The sequence below is a fragment of the Mixophyes fleayi genome, chromosome 1 (assembly GCF_038048845.1).
Source record: "Mixophyes fleayi isolate aMixFle1 chromosome 1, aMixFle1.hap1, whole genome shotgun sequence".
NCBI classification, from domain to species: domain Eukaryota; kingdom Metazoa; phylum Chordata; class Amphibia; order Anura; family Limnodynastidae; genus Mixophyes; species Mixophyes fleayi.
In genome coordinates this window covers 282,241,009-282,262,974 of record NC_134402.1, presented here as the reverse complement: position 1 = coordinate 282,262,974, position 21,966 = coordinate 282,241,009, and the positions used below count along the sequence as shown (strand labels likewise).

The 21,966-nt window shown below is 33.5% G+C and overlaps 7 non-coding genes across 7 annotated transcripts; all 7 read right to left on the bottom strand.

The window, feature by feature from the left end:
* Positions 1-1,186: 1,186 nt before the first annotated feature.
* Positions 1,187-1,258, bottom strand: TRNAP-AGG (transfer RNA proline (anticodon AGG)). Its single transcript has one exon. It is a non-coding gene; the product is annotated as a tRNA-Pro (tRNA).
* A 3,885-nt stretch (positions 1,259-5,143) lies between these two features.
* Positions 5,144-5,215, bottom strand: TRNAP-AGG (transfer RNA proline (anticodon AGG)). Its single transcript has one exon. It is a non-coding gene; the product is annotated as a tRNA-Pro (tRNA).
* Positions 5,216-7,122: 1,907 nt separating this feature from the next.
* TRNAP-AGG (transfer RNA proline (anticodon AGG)) lies at positions 7,123-7,194 on the bottom strand. Its single transcript has one exon. It is a non-coding gene; the product is annotated as a tRNA-Pro (tRNA).
* A 4,874-nt stretch (positions 7,195-12,068) lies between these two features.
* On the bottom strand, positions 12,069-12,140 carry TRNAP-AGG (transfer RNA proline (anticodon AGG)). Its single transcript has one exon. It is a non-coding gene; the product is annotated as a tRNA-Pro (tRNA).
* Positions 12,141-14,047: 1,907 nt separating this feature from the next.
* Positions 14,048-14,119, bottom strand: TRNAP-AGG (transfer RNA proline (anticodon AGG)). Its single transcript has one exon. It is a non-coding gene; the product is annotated as a tRNA-Pro (tRNA).
* A 1,907-nt stretch (positions 14,120-16,026) lies between these two features.
* On the bottom strand, positions 16,027-16,098 carry TRNAP-AGG (transfer RNA proline (anticodon AGG)). The gene has a single exon. It is a non-coding gene; the product is annotated as a tRNA-Pro (tRNA).
* Positions 16,099-21,892: 5,794 nt separating this feature from the next.
* Positions 21,893-21,964, bottom strand: TRNAP-AGG (transfer RNA proline (anticodon AGG)). Its single transcript has one exon. It is a non-coding gene; the product is annotated as a tRNA-Pro (tRNA).
* Between the last annotated feature and the right edge of the window lie 2 nt (positions 21,965-21,966).

The following is a 21,966-nucleotide window of genomic DNA, read 5'->3' as shown; positions in this document are numbered from 1 at the left end:
GCAAAGAATAGTCTCATTCAGTTTGGGCACATGAGACTTTTTGAAACATTAACTAAGAATCATCCCATTAATACAAAGGGATTTTGTTTTGGACAATGTTATGAGAGCTTTTTTTGGAAATTGACAAAATCTAACTTCAAATGGCTAGCTTTACTGAATTAACTAAAAACAATAAGATGCAGATGACTATAAGTCATGGGCTTGTCCAGGATTTGAACCTGGGACCTGTTGCACCCTAAGCGAGAATCATACCCCTGGACCAACGAGCCACTCAGAAGCAAAAATTTAAGTGCATTTTTCGAATTTTTAAAAGCAAAAAGAAGTAATTATTTTAAAAATGTAATTCTGCCAAAAAGAAACTTGCAAAGTATAGAAAATATTAGCTTTAACTAGCCATTTTACAATGTAAACCCATTTCAATATTGCAATTTTATTATATATGATGCCTACAGTGTTTGGGTTTTTCTGGGGAATATTCAGAGAATCTATCACACTCTATGTGAGAAGTACATTTTTAGACCAATAAGCAGCACAAGAGAACATGATGTAGCTGTGTTTTGTGTCAAAATGAGACTGTTCTTTAAATACACTCCAGGTCATCTACGATGGAGAGATTTGTTTATCTGATATGGTTCCATATGGTTGATTTTCTTACGAAGTATGCACTTATGAAAGTGTAAGTTTTTATTAATATAACATATTGTTGATGTTGAGATTTTTCTAAGCATTCACATCTGAAAATTTGAAAGCCAAGAATCACAGTACCTACAAAGTACCTACTCTTTATTAGTATCATATTTGTAAATAATAAAGACACTCAAACGAAAGACTTTATTTATTCATATCTTAAGTTAATATAGATTTATTTAGGAACACTACTGTCTTCTATAGAAAAGAAATGTACAAGTCATTGAAAATGTAACCATAGGAGTCACATTTTACTAAATTTACTCACTTGAAAATCATAAAGCCAAGATTCATAAGTACCTGCAAAGAATAGTCTCATTCAGTTTGGGCACATGAGACTTTTTGAAACATTAACAAAGAATCATCCCATTAATACATAGGGATTTTGTTTTGGACAATGTTATGAGAGCTATTTTCGGAAATTGACAAAATCTAACTTGAAATGGCTAGCTTTACTGAATCAACTAAAAACAATAAGATGAAGATGACTATAAGTCATGGGCTCGTCTGGGATTTGAACCCGGGACCTCTCGCACCCTAAGCGAGAATCATACCCCTAGACCAACGAGCCATTCAGAAGTAAAGATTTAAGTGCGTTTTTCGAATTTTTAAAAGCATAAAGAAGTAATTATTTTAAAAAATTTAATTCTGACAAAAAGAAACTTGTAAAGTATAGAAAATATTACCTTTAACTAGACATTTTACAATATAAACCCATTTCAATATTGCAATTTTATTATATATGATGCCTACAGTGTTTAGGTTTTTCTGGGGAATATTCAGAGAATCTATCACACTCTATGAGAGAAGTACATTTTTAGACCAATAAGCAGCACAAGAGAACATGATTTAGCTGTGTTTTGTGTCAAAATGAGACTGTTCTTTAAATACACTCCAGGTCATCTACGTTGGAGAGATTTGTTTATCTGATATGGTTACATATGGTTGATTTTCTTACGAAGTATGCACTTATGAAAGTGTAAGTTTTTATTAATATAACATATCGTTGATGTTGAGATTTTTCTAAGCATTCACATCTGAAAATTTGAAAGCCAAGAATCACAGTACCTACAAAGTACCTACTCTTTATTAGTATCATATCTGTAAATAATAAAGACACTCAAACGAAAGACTTTATTTATTCATATCTTAAGTTAATATAGATTTATTTAGGAACACTACTGTCTTCTATAGAAAAGAAATGTACAAGTCATTGAAAATGTAACCATAGGAGTCACATTTTACTAAATTTACTCACTTGAAAATCATAAAGCCAAGATTCATAAGTACCTGCAAAGAATAGTCTCATTCAGTTTGGGCACATGAGACTTTTTGAAACATTAACAAAGAATCATCCCATTAATACATAGGGATTTTGTTTTGGACAATGTTATGAGAGCTATTTTCGGAAATTGACAAAATCTAACTTGAAATGGCTAGCTTTACTGAATCAACTAAAAACAATAAGATGAAAATGACAAGGAGTCATGGGCTCGTCCAGGATTTGAACCTGGGACCTGTCGCACCCTAAGCGAGAATCATACCCCTGGACCAACGAGCCATTCAGAAGCAAAAATTAAAGTGCGTTTTTCGAATTTTTAAAAGCAAAAAGAAGTAATTATTTTAAAAATGTAATTCTGCCAAAAAGAAACTTGCAAAGTATAGAAAATATTACCTTTAACTATCCATTTTACAATGTAAACCCATTTCAATATTGCAATTTTATTATATATGATGCCTACAGTGTTTGGGTTTTTCTGGGGAATATTCAGAGAATCTATCACACTATATGTGAGAAGTACGTTTTTAGACCAATAAGCAGCACAAGAGAACATGATTTAGCTGTGTTTTGTGTCAAAATGAGACTGTTCTTTAAATACACTCCAGGTCAGCTACGTTGGAGAGATTTGTTTATCTGATATGGTTCCATATGGTTGATTTTCTTAATAAGTATGCACTTATGAAAGTGTAAGTATTTATTAATATAACATATTGTTGATGTTGAGATTTTTCTAAGCATTCACATCTGAAAATTTGAAAGCCAAGAATCACAGTACCTACAAAGTACCTACTCTTTATTAGTATCATATCTGTAAATAATAAAGACACTCAAAATAAAGACTTTATTTATTCATTTCTTAAGTTAATATAGATTTATTTAGGAACACTACTGTCTTCTATAGAAAAGAAATGTACAAGTCATCGAAAATGTAACCATAGGAGTCAAATTTTACAAAATTTACTCACTTGAAAATCATAAAGCCAAGATTCATAAGTACCTGCAAAGAATAGTCTCATTCAGTTTGGGCACATGAGACTTTTTGAAACATTAACTAAGAATCATCCCATTAATACATAGGGATTTTGTTTTGGACAATGTTATGAGAGCTATTTTCGGAAATTGACAAAATCTAACTTGAAATGGCTAGCTTTACTGAATCAACTAAAAACAATAAGAAGAAAATGACTATAAGTCATGGGCTCGTCCGGGATTTGAAACTGGGACCTGTCGCACCCTAAGCGAGAATCATACCCCTGGACCAACGAGCCATTCAGAAGCAAAAATTTAAGTGCATTTTTCGAATTTTTAAAAGCAAAAAGAAGTAATTATTTTAAAAATGTAATTCTGCCAAAAAGAAACTTGTAAAGTATAGAAAATATTACCTTTAACTAGACATTTTACAATGTAAATCCATTTCAATATTGCAATTTTATTATATATGATGCCTACAGTGTTTGGGTTTTTCTGGGGAATAATCAGAGAATCTATCACACTCTATGTGAGAAGTACATTTTAAGACCAATAAGCAGCACAAGAGAACATGATGTAGCTGTGTTTTGTGTCAAAATGAGACTGTTCTTTAAATACACTCCAGGTCATCTACGTTGGAGAGATTTGTTTATCTGATATGGTTACATATGGTTGATTTTCTTACGAAGTATGCACTTATGAAAGTGTAAGTTTTTATTAATATAACATATTGTTGATGTTGAGATTTTTCTAAGCATTTACATCTGAAAATTTGAAAGCCAAGAATTACAGTACCTACAAAGTACCTACTCTTTATTAGTAACATATCTGTAAATAATAAAGACACTCAAAAGAAAGACTTTATTTATTCACAACTTAAGTTAATATAGATTTATTTAGGAACACTACTGTCTTCTATAGAAAAGAAATGTGCAAGTCATTGAAAATGTAACCATAGGAGTCACATTTTACTAAATTTACTCACTTGAATGTCATAAAGCCAAGATTCATAAGTACCTGCAAACAATAGTCTCATTCAGTTTGGGCACATGAGACTTTTTGAAACATTAACTAAGAATCATCCCATTAATACATAGGGATTTTGTTTTGGACAATGTTATGAGAGCTATTTTTGGAAATTGACAAAATCTAACTTCAAATGGCTAGCTTTACTGAATCAACTAAAAACAATAAGATGAAAATGACAAGGAGTCATGGGCTCGTCCAGGATTTGAGCCCGGGACCTTTTGCACCCTAAGCGAGAATCATACCCCTAGACCAACGAGCCATTCAGAAACAATATTTTAAGTGCGTTTTTCGAATTTTTAAAAGCAAAAAGAAGTAATTATTTTAAAAATGTAATTCTGACAAAAAGAAACTTGCAAAGTATAGAAAATATTACCTTTAACTATCCATTTTACAATGTAAACCCATTTCAATATTGCAATTTTATTATATATGATGCCTACAGTGTTTGGGTTTTTCTGGGGAATATTCAGAGAATCTATCACACTCTATGTGAGAAGTACATTTTTAGACCAATAAGCAGCACAAGAGAACATGATTTAGCTGTGTTTTGTGTCAAAATGAGACTGTTCTTTGAATACACTCCAGGTCATCTACGTTAGAGAGATTTGTTTATCTGATATGGTTACATATGGTTGATTTTCTTACGAAGTATGCACTTATGAAAGTGTAAGTTTTTATTAATATAACATATTGTTGATGTTGAGATTTTTCTAAGCATTCACATCTGAAAATTTGAAAGCCAAGAATCACAGTACCTACAAAGTACCTACTCTTTATTAGTATCATATCTGTAAATAATAAAGACACTCAAACGAAAGACTTTATTTATTCATATCTTAAGTTAATATAGATTCATTTAGGAACACTACTGTCTTCTATAGAAAAGAAATGTACAAGTCATCGAAAATGTAACCATAGGAGTCACATTTTACTAAATTTACTCACTTGAAAATCATAAAGCCAAGGTTCATAAGTACCTGCAAAGAATAGTCTCATTCAGTTTGGGCACATGAGACTTTTTGAAACATTAACAAAGAATCATCCCATTAATACATAGGGATTTTGTTTTGGACAATGTTATGAGAGCTATTTTCGGAAATTGACAAAATCTAACTTGAAATGGCTAGCTTTACTGAATCAACTAAAAACAATAAGATGAAAATGACAAGGAGTCATGGGCTCGTCCGGGATTTGAACCCGGGACCTCTCGCACCCTAAGCGAGAATCATACCCCTAGACCAACGAGCCATTCAGAAGCAAAGATTTAAGTGCGTTTTTCGAATTTTTAAAAGCATAAAGAAGTAATTATTTTAAAAAATTTAATTCTGACAAAAAGAAACTTGTAAATTATAGAAAATATTCCCTTTAACTAGACATTTTACAATGTAAACCCATTTCAATATTGCAATTTTATTATATATGATGCCTACAGTGTTTGGGTTTTTCTGGGGAATAATCAGAGAATCTATCACACTCTATGTGAGAAGAACGTTTTTAGACCAATAAGCAACACAAGAGAACATGATTTAGCTGTGTTTTGTGTCAAAATGAGACTGTTCTTTAAATACACTCCAGGTCAACAACGTTGGAGAGATTTGTTTATCTGATATGGTTCCATATGGTTGATTTTCTTACGAAGTATGCACTTATGAAAGTGTAAGTTTTTATTAATATAACATATTGTGTATGTTGAGATTTTTCTAAGCATTCACATCTGAAAATTTGAAAGCCAAGAATCACAGTACCTACAAAGTACCTACTCTTTATTAGTATCATATCTGTAAATAACAAAGACACTCAAAAGAAAGACTTTATTTATTCATATCTTAAGTTAATATAGATTTATTTAGGAACACTACTGTCTTCTATAGAAAAGAAATGTGCAAGTCATTGAAAATGTAACCATAGGAGTCACATTTTACTAAATTTACTCACTTGAATGTCATAAAGCCAAGATTCATAAGTACCTGCAAAGAATAGTCTCATTCAGTTTGGGCACATGAGACTTTTTGAAACATTAACTAAGAATCATCCCATTAATACATAGGGATTTTGTTTTGGACAATGTTATGAGAGTTTTTTTTGGAAATTGACAAAATCTAACTTCAAATGGCTAGCTTTACTGAATTAACTAAAAACAATAAGATGCAGATGACTATAAGTCATGGGCTTGTCCAGGATTTGAACCTGGGACCTGTTGCACCCTAAGCGAGAATCATACCCCTGGACCAACGAGCCACTCAGAAACAAAAATTTAAGTGCATTTTTCGAATTTTTAAAAGCAAAAAGAAGTAATTATTTTAAAAATGTAATTCTGCCAAAAAGAAACTTGCAAAGTATAGAAAATATTACCTTTAACTAGCCATTTTACAATGTAAACCCATTTCAATATTGCAATTTTATTATATATGATGCCTATAGTGTTTGGGTTTTTCTGGGGAATATTCAGAGAATCTATCACACTCTATGTGAGAAGTACGTTTTTAGACCAATAAGCAGCACAAGAGAACATGATTTAGCTGTGTTTTGTGTCAAAATGAGACTGTTCTTTAAATACACTCCAGGTCATCTACGATGGAGAGATTTGTTTATCTGATATGGTTCCATATGGTTGATTTTCTTACGAAGTATGCACTTATGAAAGTGTAAGTTTTTATTAATATAACATATTGTTGATGTTGAGATTTTTCTAAGCATTCACATCTGAAAATTTGAAAGCCAAGAATCACAGTACCTACAAAGTACTTACTCTTTATTAGTATCATATCTGTAAATAATAAAGACACTCAAACGAAAGACTTTATTTATTCATATCTTAAGTTAATATAGATTTATTTAGGAACACTACTGTCTTCTATAGAAAAGAAATGTACAAGTCATTGAAAATGTAATCATAGGAGTCACATTTTACTAAATTTACTCACTTGAAAATCATAAAGCCAAGATTCATAAGTACCTGCAAAGAATAGTCTCATTCAGTTTGGGCACATGAGACTTTTTGAAACATTAACAAAGAATCATCCCATTAATACATAGGGATTTTGTTTTGGACAATGTTATGAGAGCTATTTTCGGAAATTGACAAAATCTAACTTGAAATGGCTAGCTTTACTGAATCAACTAAAAACAATAAGATGAGGATGACTATAAGTCATGGGCTCGTCCGGGATTTGAACCCGGGACCTCTCGCACCCTAAGCGAGAATCATACCCCTAGACCAACGAGCCATTCAGAAGCAAAGATTTAAGTGCGTTTTTCGAATTTTTAAAAGCATAAAGAAGTAATTATTTTAAAAAATTTAATTCTGACAAAAAGAATCTTGTAAAGTATAGAAAATATTACCTTTAACTAGACATTTTACAATGTAAACCCATTTCAATATTGCAATTTTATTATATATGATGCCTACAGTGTTTAGGTTTTTCTGGGGAATATTCAGAGAATCTATCATACTCTATGAGAGAAGTACATTTTTAGACCAATAAGCAGCACAAGAGAACATGATTTACCTGTGTTTTGTGTCAAAATGAGACTGTTCTTTAAATACACTCCAGGTCATCTACGTTGGAGAGATTTGTTTATCTGATATGGTTCCATATGGTTGATTTTCTTACGAAGTATGCACTTATGAAAGTGTAAGTTTTTATTAATATAACATATCGTTGATGTTGAGATTTTTCTAAGCATTCACATCTGAAAATTTGAAAGCCAAGAATCACAGTACCTACAAAGTACCTACTCTTTATTAGTATCATATCTGTAAATAATAAAGACACTCAAACGAAAGACTTTATTTATTCATATCTTAAGTTAATATAGATTTATTTAGGAACACTACTGTCTTCTATAGAAAAGAAATGTACAAGTCATTGAAAATGTAACCATAGGAGTCACATTTTACTAAATTTACTCACTTGAAAATCATAAAGCCAAGATTCATAAGTACCTGCAAAGAATAGTCTCATTCAGTTTGGGCACATGAGACTTTTTGAAACATTAACAAACAATCATCCCATTAATACATAGGGATTTTGTTTTGGACAATGTTATGAGAGCTATTTTCGGAAATTGACAAAATCTAACTTCAAATGGCTAGCTTTACTGAATCAACTAAAAACAATAAGATGAAAATAACAAGGAGTCATGGGCTCGTCCAGGATTTGAACCTGGGACCTGTCGCACCCTAAGCGAGAATCATACCCCTGGACCAACAAGCCATTCAGAAGCAAAAATTTAAGTGCGTTTTTCGAATTTTTAAAAGCAAAAAGAAGTAATTATTTTAAAAATGTAATTCTGCCAAAAAAAAACTTGCAAAGTATAGAAAATATTACCTTTAACTATCCATTTTACAATGTAAACCCATTTCAATATTGCAATTTTATTATATATGATGCCTACAGTGTTTGGGTTTTTCTGTGGAATATTCAGAGAATCTATCACACTCTATGTGAGAAGTACGTTTTTAGACCAATAAGCAGCACAAGAGAACATGATTTAGCTGTGTTTTGTGTCAAAATGAGACTGTTCTTTAAATACACTCCAGGTCATCTACGATGGAGAGATTTGTTTATCTGATATGGTTCCATATGGTTGATTTTCTTACGAAGTATGCACTTATGAAAGTGTAAGTTTTTATTAATATAACATATTGTTGATGTTGAGATTTTTCTAAGCATTCACATCTGAAAATTTGAAAGCCAAGAATCACAGTACCTACAAAGTACCTACTCTTTATTAGTATCATATCTGTAAATAATAAAGACACTCAAACGAAAGACTTTATTTATTCATATCTTAAGTTAATATAGATTTATTTAGGAACACTACTGTCTTCTATAGAAAAGAAATGTACAAGTCATTGAAAATGTAATCATAGGAGTCACATTTTACTAAATTTACTCACTTGAAAATCATAAAGCCAAGGTTCATAAGTACCTGCAAAGAATAGTCTCATTCAGTTTGGGCACATGAGACTTTTTGAAACATTAACAAAGAATCATCCCATTAATACATAGGGATTTTGTTTTGGACAATGTTATGAGAGCTATTTTCGGAAATTGACAAAATCTAACTTCAAATGGCTAGCTTTACTGAATCAACTAAAAACAATAAGATGAAAATGACAAGGAGTCATGGGCTCGTCTGGGATTTGAACCCGGGACCTCTCGCACCCTAAGCAAGAATCATACCCCTAGACCAACGAGCCATTCAGAAGCAAAGATTTAAGTGCGTTTTTCGAATTTTTAAAAGCATAAAGAAGTAATTATTTTAAAAATGTAATTCTGCCAAAAAGAAACTTGTAAAGTATAGAAAATATTACCTTTAACTATCCATTTTACAATGTAAACCCATTTCAATATTGCAATTTTATTATATATGATGCCTACAGTGTTTGGGTTTTTCTGTGGAATATTCAGAGAATCTATCACACTCTATGTGAGAAGTACGTTTTTAGACCAATAAGCAGCACAAGAGAACATGATGTAGCTGTGTTTTGTGTCAAAATGAGACTGTTCTTTAAATACACTCCAGGTCATCTACGTTGGAGAGATTTGTTTATCTGATATGGTTCCATATGGTTGTTTTTCTTACGAAGTATGCACTTATGAAAGTGTAAGTTTTTATTAATATAACATATTGTGTATGTTGAGATTTTTCTAAGCATTCACATCTGAAAATTTGAAAGCAAAGAATCACAGTACCTACAAAGTACCTACTCTTTATTAGTATCATATCTGTAAATAACAAAGACACTCAAAAGAAAGACTTTATTTATTCATATCTTAAGTTAATATAGATTTATTTAGGAACACTACTGTCTTCTATAGAAAAGAAATGTGCAAGTCATTGAAAATGTAACCATAGGAGTCACATTTTACTAAATTTACTCACTTGAATGTCATAAAGCCAAGATTCATAAGTACCTGCAAAGAATAGTCTCATTCAGTTTGGGCACATGAGACTTTTTGAAACATTAACTAAGAATCATCCCATTAATACATAGGGATTTTGTTTTGGACAATGTTATGAGAGCTTTTTTTGGAAATTGACAAAATCTAACTTCAAATGGCTAGCTTTACTGAATTAACTAAAAACAATAAGATGCAGATGACTATAAGTCATGGGCTTGTCCAGGATTTGAACCTGGGACCTGTTGCACCCTAAGCGAGAATCATACCCCTGGACCAACGAGCCACTCAGAAGCAAAAATTTAAGTGCATTTTTCGAATTTTTAAAAGCAAAAAGAAGTAATTATTTTAAAAATGTAATTCTGCCAAAAAGAAACTTGTAAAGTATAGAAAATATTACCTTTAACTAGACATTTTACAATGTAAACCCATTTCAATATTGCAATTTTATTATATATGATGCCTACAGTGTTTGGATTTTTCTGGGGAATAATCAGAGAATCTATCACACTTTATGTGAGAAGTACGTTTTTAGACCAATAAGCAGCACAAGAGAACATGATGTAGCTGTGTTTTGTGTCAAAATGAGACTGTTCTTTAAATACACTCCAGGTCATCTACGTTGGAGAGATTTGTTTATCTGATATGGTTCCATATGGTTGTTTTTCTTACGAAGTATGCACTTATGAAAGTGTAAGTTTTTATTAATATAACATATTGTGTATGTTGAGATTTTTCTAAGCATTCACATCTGAAAATTTGAAAGCCAAGAATCACAGTACCTACAAAGTACCTACTCTTTATTAGTATCATATCTGTAAATAACAAAGACACTCAAAAGAAAGACTTTATTTATTCATATCTTAAGTTAATATAGATTTATTTAGGAACACTACTGTCTTCTATAGAAAAGAAATGTGCAAGTCATTGAAAATGTAACCATAGTAGTCACATTTTACTAAATTTACTCACTTGAATGTCATAAAGCCAAGATTCATAAGTACCTGCAAAGAATAGTCTCATTCAGTTTGGGCACATGAGACTTTTTGAAACATTAACTAAGAATCATCCCATTAATACATAGGGATTTTGTTTTGGACAATGTTATGAGAGCTTTTTTTGGAAATTGACAAAATCTAACTTCAAATGGCTAGCTTTACTGAATTAACTAAAAACAATAAGATGCAGATGACTATAAGTCATGGGCTTGTCCAGGATTTGAACCTGGGACCTGTTGCACCCTAAGCGAGAATCATACCCCTGGACCAACGAGCCACTCAGAAACAAAAATTTAAGTGCATTTTTCGAATTTTTAAAAGCAAAAAGAAGTAATTATTTTAAAAATGTAATTCTGCCAAAAAGAAACTTGCAAAGTATAGAAAATATTACCTTTAACTAGCCATTTTACAATGTAAACCCATTTCAATATTGCAATTTTATTATATATGATGCCTACAGTGTTTGGGTTTTTCTGGGGAATATTCAGAGAATCTATCACACTCTATGTGAGAAGTACGTTTTTAGACCAATAAGCAGCACAAGAGAACATGATTTAGATGTGTTTTGTGTCAAAATGAGACTGTTCTTTAAATACACTCCAGGTCATCTACGATGGAGAGATTCGTTTATCTGATATGGTTCCATATGGTTGATTTTCTTACGAAGTATGCACTTATGAAAGTGTAAGTTTTTATTAATATAACATATTGTTGATGTTGAGATTTTTCTAAGCATTCACATCTGAAAATTTGAAAGCCAAGAATCACAGTACCTACAAAGTACCTACTCTTTATTAGTATCATATCTGTAAATAATAAAGACACTCAAATGAAAGACTTTATTTATTCATATCTTAAGTTAATATAGATTTATTTAGGAACACTACTGTCTTCTATAGAAAAGAAATGTACAAGTCATTGAAAATGTAACCATAGGAGTCACATTTTACTAAATTTACTCACTTGAAAATCATAAAGCCAAGATTCATAAGTACCTGCAAAGAATAGTCTCATTCAGTTTGGGCACATGAGACTTTTTGAAACATTAACAAAGAATCATCCCATTAATACATAGGGATTTTGTTTTGGACAATGTTATGAGAGCTATTTTCGGAAATTGACAAAATCTAACTTGAAATGGCTAGCTTTACTGAATCAACTAAAAACAATAAGATGAAAATGACAAGGAGTCATGGGCTCGTCCAGGATTTGAACCCGGGACCTCTCGCACCCTAAGCGAGAATCATACCCCTAGACCAACAAGCCATTCGGAACCAAAGATTTAAGTGCGTTTTTCGAATTTTTAAAAGCATAAAGAAGTAATTATTTTAAAAAATTTAATTCTGACAAAAAGAAACTTGTAAAGTATAGAAAATATTACCTTAAACTAGACATTTTACAATATAAACCCATTTCAATATTGCAATTTTATTATATATGATGCCTACAGTGTTTGGGTTTTTCTGGGGAATAATCAGAGAATCTATCACACTCTATGTGAGAAGTACGTTTTTAGACCAATAAGCAGCACAAGAGAACATGATACAGCTGTGTTTTGTGTCAAAATGAGACTGTTCTTTAAATACACTCCAGGTCATCTACGTTGGAGAGATTTGTTTATCTGATATGGTTACATATGGTTGATTTTCTTACGAAGTATGCACTTATGAAAGTGTAAGTTTTTATTAATATAACATATTGTGTATGTTGAGATTTTTCTAAGCATTCACATCTGAAAATTTGAAAGCCAAGAATCACAGTACCTACAAAGTACCTACTCTTTATTAGTATCATATCTGTAAATAACAAAGACACTCAAAAGAAAGACTTTATTTATTCATATCTTAAATTAATATAGATTTATTTAGGAACACTACTGTCTTCTATAGAAAAGAAATGTGCAAGTCATTGAAAATGTAACCATAGTAGTCACATTTTACTAAATTTACTCACTTGAATGTCATAAAGCCAAGATTCATAAGTACCTGCAAAGAATAGTCTCATTCAGTTTGGGCACATGAGACTTTTTGAAACATTAACTAAGAATCATCCCATTAATACAAAGGGATTTTGTTTTGGACAATGTTATGAGAGCTTTTTTTGGAAATTGACAAAATCTAACTTCAAATGGCTAGCTTTACTGAATTAACTAAAAACAATAAGATGCAGATGACTATAAGTCATGGGCTTGTCCAGGATTTGAACCTGGGACCTGTTGCACCCTAAGCGAGAATCATACCCCTGGACCAACGAGCCACTCAGAAGCAAAAATTTAAGTGCATTTTTCGAATTTTTAAAAGCAAAAAGAAGTAATTATTTTAAAAATGTAATTCTGCCAAAAAGAAACTTGCAAAGTATAGAAAATATTAGCTTTAACTAGCCATTTTACAATGTAAACCCATTTCAATATTGCAATTTTATTATATATGATGCCTACAGTGTTTGGGTTTTTCTGGGGAATATTCAGAGAATCTATCACACTCTATGTGAGAAGTACATTTTTAGACCAATAAGCAGCACAAGAGAACATGATGTAGCTGTGTTTTGTGTCAAAATGAGACTGTTCTTTAAATACACTCCAGGTCATCTACGATGGAGAGATTTGTTTATCTGATATGGTTCCATATGGTTGATTTTCTTACGAAGTATGCACTTATGAAAGTGTAAGTTTTTATTAATATAACATATTGTTGATGTTGAGATTTTTCTAAGCATTCACATCTGAAAATTTGAAAGCCAAGAATCACAGTACCTACAAAGTACCTACTCTTTATTAGTATCATATTTGTAAATAATAAAGACACTCAAACGAAAGACTTTATTTATTCATATCTTAAGTTAATATAGATTTATTTAGGAACACTACTGTCTTCTATAGAAAAGAAATGTACAAGTCATTGAAAATGTAACCATAGGAGTCACATTTTACTAAATTTACTCACTTGAAAATCATAAAGCCAAGATTCATAAGTACCTGCAAAGAATAGTCTCATTCAGTTTGGGCACATGAGACTTTTTGAAACATTAACAAAGAATCATCCCATTAATACATAGGGATTTTGTTTTGGACAATGTTATGAGAGCTATTTTCGGAAATTGACAAAATCTAACTTGAAATGGCTAGCTTTACTGAATCAACTAAAAACAATAAGATGAAGATGACTATAAGTCATGGGCTCGTCTGGGATTTGAACCCGGGACCTCTCGCACCCTAAGCGAGAATCATACCCCTAGACCAACGAGCCATTCAGAAGTAAAGATTTAAGTGCGTTTTTCGAATTTTTAAAAGCATAAAGAAGTAATTATTTTAAAAAATTTAATTCTGACAAAAAGAAACTTGTAAAGTATAGAAAATATTACCTTTAACTAGACATTTTACAATATAAACCCATTTCAATATTGCAATTTTATTATATATGATGCCTACAGTGTTTAGGTTTTTCTGGGGAATATTCAGAGAATCTATCACACTCTATGAGAGAAGTACATTTTTAGACCAATAAGCAGCACAAGAGAACATGATTTAGCTGTGTTTTGTGTCAAAATGAGACTGTTCTTTAAATACACTCCAGGTCATCTACGTTGGAGAGATTTGTTTATCTGATATGGTTACATATGGTTGATTTTCTTACGAAGTATGCACTTATGAAAGTGTAAGTTTTTATTAATATAACATATCGTTGATGTTGAGATTTTTCTAAGCATTCACATCTGAAAATTTGAAAGCCAAGAATCACAGTACCTACAAAGTACCTACTCTTTATTAGTATCATATCTGTAAATAATAAAGACACTCAAACGAAAGACTTTATTTATTCATATCTTAAGTTAATATAGATTTATTTAGGAACACTACTGTCTTCTATAGAAAAGAAATGTACAAGTCATTGAAAATGTAACCATAGGAGTCACATTTTACTAAATTTACTCACTTGAAAATCATAAAGCCAAGATTCATAAGTACCTGCAAAGAATAGTCTCATTCAGTTTGGGCACATGAGACTTTTTGAAACATTAACAAAGAATCATCCCATTAATACATAGGGATTTTGTTTTGGACAATGTTATGAGAGCTATTTTCGGAAATTGACAAAATCTAACTTGAAATGGCTAGCTTTACTGAATCAACTAAAAACAATAAGATGAAAATGACAAGGAGTCATGGGCTCGTCCAGGATTTGAACCTGGGACCTGTCGCACCCTAAGCGAGAATCATACCCCTGGACCAACGAGCCATTCAGAAGCAAAAATTAAAGTGCGTTTTTCGAATTTTTAAAAGCAAAAAGAAGTAATTATTTTAAAAATGTAATTCTGCCAAAAAGAAACTTGCAAAGTATAGAAAATATTACCTTTAACTATCCATTTTACAATGTAAACCCATTTCAATATTGCAATTTTATTATATATGATGCCTACAGTGTTTGGGTTTTTCTGGGGAATATTCAGAGAATCTATCACACTATATGTGAGAAGTACGTTTTTAGACCAATAAGCAGCACAAGAGAACATGATTTAGCTGTGTTTTGTGTCAAAATGAGACTGTTCTTTAAATACACTCCAGGTCATCTACGATGGAGAGATTTGTTTATCTGATATGGTTCCATATGGTTGATTTTCTTACGAAGTATGCACTTATGAAAGTGTAAGTTTTTATTAATATAACATATTGTTGATGTTGAGATTTTTCTAAGCATTCACATCTGAAAATTTGAAAGCCAAGAATCACAGTACCTACAAAGTACCTACTCTTTATTAGTATCATATCTGTAAATAATAAAGACACTCAAACGAAAGACTTTATTTATTCATATCTTAAGTTAATATAGATTTATTTAGGAACACTACTGTCTTCTATAGAAAAGAAATGTACAAGTCATTGAAAATGTAACCATAGGAGTCACATTTTACTAAATTTACTCACTTGAAAATCATAAAGCCAAGATTCATAAGTACCTGCAAAGAATAGTCTTATTCAGTTTGGGCACATGAGACTTTTTGAAACATTAACAAAGAATCATCCCATTAATACATAGGGATTTTGTTTTGGACAATGTTATGAGAGCTATTTTCGGAAATTGACAAAATCTAACTTGAAATGACTAGCTTTACTGAATCAACTAAAAACAATAAGATGAAAATGACAAGGAGTCATGGGCTCGTCCGGGATTTGAACCCAGGACCTCTCGCACCCTAAGCGAGAATCATACCCCTAGACCAACGAACCATTCAGAAGCAAAGATTTAAGTGCGTTTTTTGAATTTTTAAAAGCATAAAGAAGTAATTATTTTAAAAAATTTAATTCTGACAAAAAGAAACTTGTAAAGTATAGAAAATATGCCCTTTAACTAGACATTTTACAATGTAAACCCATTTCAATATTGCAATTTTATTATATATGATGCCTACAGTGTTTGGGTTTTTCTGGGGAATAATCAGAGAATCTATCACACTCTATGTGAGAAGAACGTTTTTAGACCAATAAGCAACACAAGAGAACATGATTTAGCTGTGTTTTGTGTCAAAATGAGACTGTTCTTTAAATACACTCCAGGTCAACAACGTTGGAGAGATTTGTTTATCTGATATGGTTCCATATGGTTGATTTTCTTACGAAGTATGCACTTATGAAAGTGTAAGTTTTTATTAATATAACATATTGTTGATGTTGAGATTTTTCTAAGCATTCACATCTGAAAGTTTGAAAGCAAAGAATCACAGTACCTACAAAGTATCTACTCTTAATTAGTATCATATCTGTAAATATTAAAGACACTCAAAAGAAAGACTTTATTTATTCATATCTTAAGTTAATATAGATTTATTTAGGAACACTACTGTCTTCTATAGAAAAGAAATGTACAAGTCATCGAAAATGTAACCATAGGAGTCACATTTTACTAAATTTACTCACTTGAAAATCATAAAGCCAAGATTCATAAGTACCTGCAAAGAATAGTCTCATTCAGTTTGGGCACATGAGACTTTTTGAAACATTAACTAAGAATCATCCCATTAATACATAGGGATTTTGTTTTGGACAATGTTATGAGAGCTATTTTTGGAAATTGACAAAATCTAACTTCAAATGGCTAGCTTTACTGAATCAACTAAAAACAATAAGATGAAAATGACAAGGAGTCATGGGCTCGTCCAGGATTTGAACCCGGGACCTCTTGCACCCTAAGCGAGAATCATACCCCTAGACCAACGAGCCATTCAGAAACAATATTTTAAGTGCGTTTTTCGAATTTTTAAAAGCAAAAAGAAGTAATTATTTTAAAAATGTAATTCTGACAAAAAGAAACTTGCAAAGTATAGAAAATATTAGCTTTAACTATCCATTTTACAATGTAAACCCATTTCAATATTGCAATTTTATTATATATGATGCCTACAGTGTTTGGGTTTTTCTGGGGAATATTCAGAGAATCTATCACACTCTATGTGAGAAGTACATTTTTAGACCAATAAGCAGCACAAGAGAACATGATTTAGCTGTGTTTTGTGTCAAAATGAGACTGTTCTTTAAATACACTCCAGGTCATCTACGTTGGAGAGATTTGTTTATCTGATATGGTTACATATGGTTGATTTTCTTACGAAGTATGCACTTATGAAAGTGTAAGTTTTTATTAATATAACATATTGTTGATGTTGAGATTTTTCTAAGCATTCACATCTGAAAGTTTGAAAGCAAAGAATCACAGTACCTACAAAGAATCTACTCTTAATTAGTATCATATCTGTAAATATTAAAGAAACTCAAAAGAAAGACTTTATTTATTCATATCTTAAGTTAATATAGATTTATTTAGGAACACTAAAGTCTTCTATAGAAAAGAAATGTACAAGTCATCGAAAATGTAACCATAGGAGTCACATTTTACTAAATTTACTCACTTGAAAATCATAAAGCCAAGATTCATAAGTACCTGCAAAGAATAGTCTCATTCAGTTTGGGCACATGAGACTTTTTGTAACATTAACAAAGAATCATCCCATTAATACATAGGGATTTTGTTTTGGACAATGTTATGAGAGCTATTTTCGGAAATTGACAAAATCTAACTTCAAATGGCTAGCTTTACTGAATCAACTAAAAACAATAAGATGAAAATGACAAGGAGTCATGGGCTCGTCCACGATTTGAACCCGGGACCTTTTGCACCCTAAGCGAGAATCATACCCCTAGACCAACGAGCCCTTCAGAAACAATATTTTAAGTGCGTTTTTCGAATTTTTAAAAGCAAAAAGAAGTAATTATTTTAAAAATGTAATTCTGCCAAAAAGAAACTTGTAAAGTATAGAAAATATTACCTTTAACTAGACATTTTACAATGTAAACCCATTTCAATATTGCAATTTTATTATATATGATGCCTACAGTGTTTGGGTTTTTCTGGGGAATAATAAGAGAATCTATCACACTCTATGTGAGAAGTACGTTTTTAGACCAATAAGCAGCATAAGAGAACATGATGTAGCTGTGTTTTGTGTCAAAATGAGACTGTTCTTTAAATACACTCCAGGTCATCTACGTTGGAGAGATTTGTTTATCTGATATGGTTTCATATGGTTGATTTTCTTACGAAGTATGCACTTATGAAAGTGTAAGTTTTTATTAATATAACATATTGTGTATGTTGAGATTTTTCTAAGCATTCACATCTGAAAATTTGAAAGCCAAGAATCACAGTACCTACAAAGTACCTACTCCTTATTAGTATCATATCTGTAAATAACAAAGACACTCAAAAGAAAGACTTTATTTATTCATATCTTAAGTTAATATAGATTTATTTAGGAACACTACTGTCTTCTATAGAAAAGAAATGTACAAGTCATCGAAAATGTAACCATAGGAGTCACATTTTACTAAATTTACTCACTTGAAAATCATAAAGCCAAGATTCATAAGTACCTGCAAAGAATAGTCTCATTCAGTTTGGGCACATGAGACTTTTTGAAACATTAACAAAGAATCATCCCCGCCACCTGCTCCCACCTCGCCCACCTCTTTAATCTCTCCCTCTCCGCCGGCATCTTCCCCTCCTCCTTCAAACACGCCCTTGTATCCCCCATTCTTAAGAAACCTAACCTTGACCCCACCTCTTTCTCTAACTATCGCCCCATCTCTCTTCTCCCCTTTGCCTCCAAACTACTTGAGAGGCTCGTCTGCAGCCGCCTCTCCACCTACCTCTCTGACCACTCCCTCCTTGACCCCCTTCAATCTGGCTTCCGCCCCCTCCACTCCACTGAAACTGCCCTGGCCACAGTCACTAATGATCTCCTCTCCGCGAAAGCCAGGGGCCACTTCTCCCTTCTCATTCTCTTGGATCTCTCAGCGGCCTTCGACACCGTTGACCACCCGCTCCTGCTCCTCACCCTTCAATCCTTTGGCCTCTCCGGCCCGGTCCTGTCATGGTTCACCTCCTACCTTGCTGACCGTTCCTTCTCTGTCTCCACCTCTGGATCCCTCTCCCCCCCCTCTTCCCTTCCAGTAGGGGTCCCCCAAGGCTCTGTTCTCGGACCCCTACTCTTCTCTCTTTACACCTCTTCCCTGGGGAAACTCATCAGCTCTTTTGGTCTCCAGTACCACCTTTATGCCGATGACACCCAACTCTACCTTTCCTCTCCCGATCTCTCTTCCTCCCTCCTCTCCAGGGTGTCTGCCTGCCTCTCTGCCATCTCCTCCTGGATGTCCTCCAGATTCCTTAAACTTAATCTCGCTAAAACCGAACTTATTGTTTTTCCTCCTGCTCATTCCCCCTCCCCTTCCGATCTTTCTATCTCTGTCCTCAACTCCTCTATTTCCCCTGTTCCTCAACTTCGCTGCCTCGGTGTCATCCTTGACTCCTCTCTCTCCTTTGCTCCTCACATTCTCTCTCTCGCCAAATCCTGCCGCTTCCAGCTGCGGAATATCGCACGCATTCGGCCCTTCCTCTCCCAAGAGGCCACTAAGGCTCTTGTCCACGCTCTTATCATCTCCCGCTTGGACTACTGCAACCTCCTCCTTACCGGCCTCCCCCGCGCTCATCTCGCTCCCCTTCGCTCTGTACTGAATGCAGCCGCTCGGCTCATTTTCCTTTCTCGCCGCTCCTCTTCTGTCTCCCCCCTATACCAATCCCTTCACTGGCTCCCCTTCCCCTACAGAATAGTGTTCAAGCTCCTTACACTTACCTTCAAGGCTCTCTCCAACTCCACTGCTCCCTACATCTCCAACCTTATTTCCATCCACGCTCCATCCCGCCCTCTGCGTTCGGCTAATGACCGTCGCCTCACCTCCCCCCTGGTCACCTCCTCCCATGCTCGCATCCAAGACTTCTCCCGCGCTGCCCCCTTCACTGGAACCAGCTCCCCCGCTCCATCAGAACATCCCCCAACTTGTCCAGCTTCAAACGGGGCTTAAAAACCCACCTCTTCCTCAAAGCCTTCCAGTCCCCCACCTAACCGACCTCCTTCCAGCCTCCCACCTACCGCCGTCCCTATCCTGCCCTCCTCCTGCCTCCCTCCTCTTAATTCTCCTCTCCCCCCTCTCCCTCTCTCCGTTCTCCCCCTTTCCTCCTCCCACCCTTGTGTCTCTGTCCGTCCTACCCTCCCCTTAGATTGTACGCTCCTTTGAGCAGGGCCTCCTCTCCTCCTGTTCTCCACCACCTTAACTCTGCTCTCCAGCTCCTTGTCTCTTCCGTGGGGTCCTCCTGCCCCTCTAGCTTCACCGCAGGGGGCTCTCACCTTTCATCTAGCTGTACTTTGAGCTTCTGAGTTACTGTGCTTTTTGTTAACTGTACCGTGCTGTCTCACCCTGTATCGCGTCTCTGTATGTCCCTGTACGGCGCCACGGATACCTAGTGGCGCCTTATAAATAAAAATTAATAATAATAATAATAATAATCATCCCATTAATACATAGGGATTTTGTTTTGGACAATGTTATGAGAGCTATTTTCGGAAATTGACAAAATCTAACTTGAAATGGCTAGCTTTACTGAATCAACTAAAAACAATAAGATGCAGATGACTATAAGTCATGGGCTTGTCCAGGATTTGAACCTGGGACCTGTTGCACCCTAAGCGAGAATCATACCCCTGGACCAACGAGCCACTCAGAAGCAAAAATTTAAGTGCATTTTTCGAATTTTTAAAAGCAAAAAGAAGTAATTATTTTAAAAATGTAATTCTGCCAAAAAGAAACTTGCAAAGTATAGAAAATATTAGCTTTAACTAGCCATTTTACAATGTAAACCCATTTCAATATTGCAATTTTATTATATATGATGCCTACAGTGTTTGGGTTTTTCTGGGGAATATTCAGAGAATCTATCACACTCTATGTGAGAAGTACATTTTTAGACCAATAAGCAGCACAAGAGAACATGATGTAGCTGTGTTTTGTGTCAAAATGAGACTGTTCTTTAAATACACTCCAGGTCATCTACGATGGAGAGATTTGTTTATCTGATATGGTTCCATATGGTTGATTTTCTTACGAAGTATGCACTTATGAAAGTGTAAGTTTTTATTAATATAACATATTGTTGATGTTGAGATTTTTCTAAGCATTCACATCTGAAAATTTGAAAGCCAAGAATCACAGTACCTACAAAATACCTACTCTTTATTAGTATCATATCTGTAAATAATAAAGACACTCAAACGAAAGACTTTATTTATTCATATCTTAAGTTAATATAGATTTATTTAGGAACACTACTGTCTTCTATAGAAAAGAAATGTACAAGTCATTGAAAATGTAACCATAGGAGTCACATTTTACTAAATTTACTCACTTGAAAATCATAAAGCCAAGATTCATAAGTACCTGCAAAGAATAGTCTCATTCAGTTTGGGCACATGAGACTTTTTGAAACATTAACAAAGAATCATCCCATTAATACATAGGGATTTTGTTTTGGACAATGTTATGAGAGCTATTTTCGGAAATTGACAAAATCTAACTTGAAATGGCTAGCTTTACTGAATCAACTAAAAACAATAAGATGAAGATGACTATAAGTCATGGGCTCGTCTGGGATTTGAACCCGGGACCTCTCGCACCCTAAGCGAGAATCATACCCCTAGACCAACGAGCCAT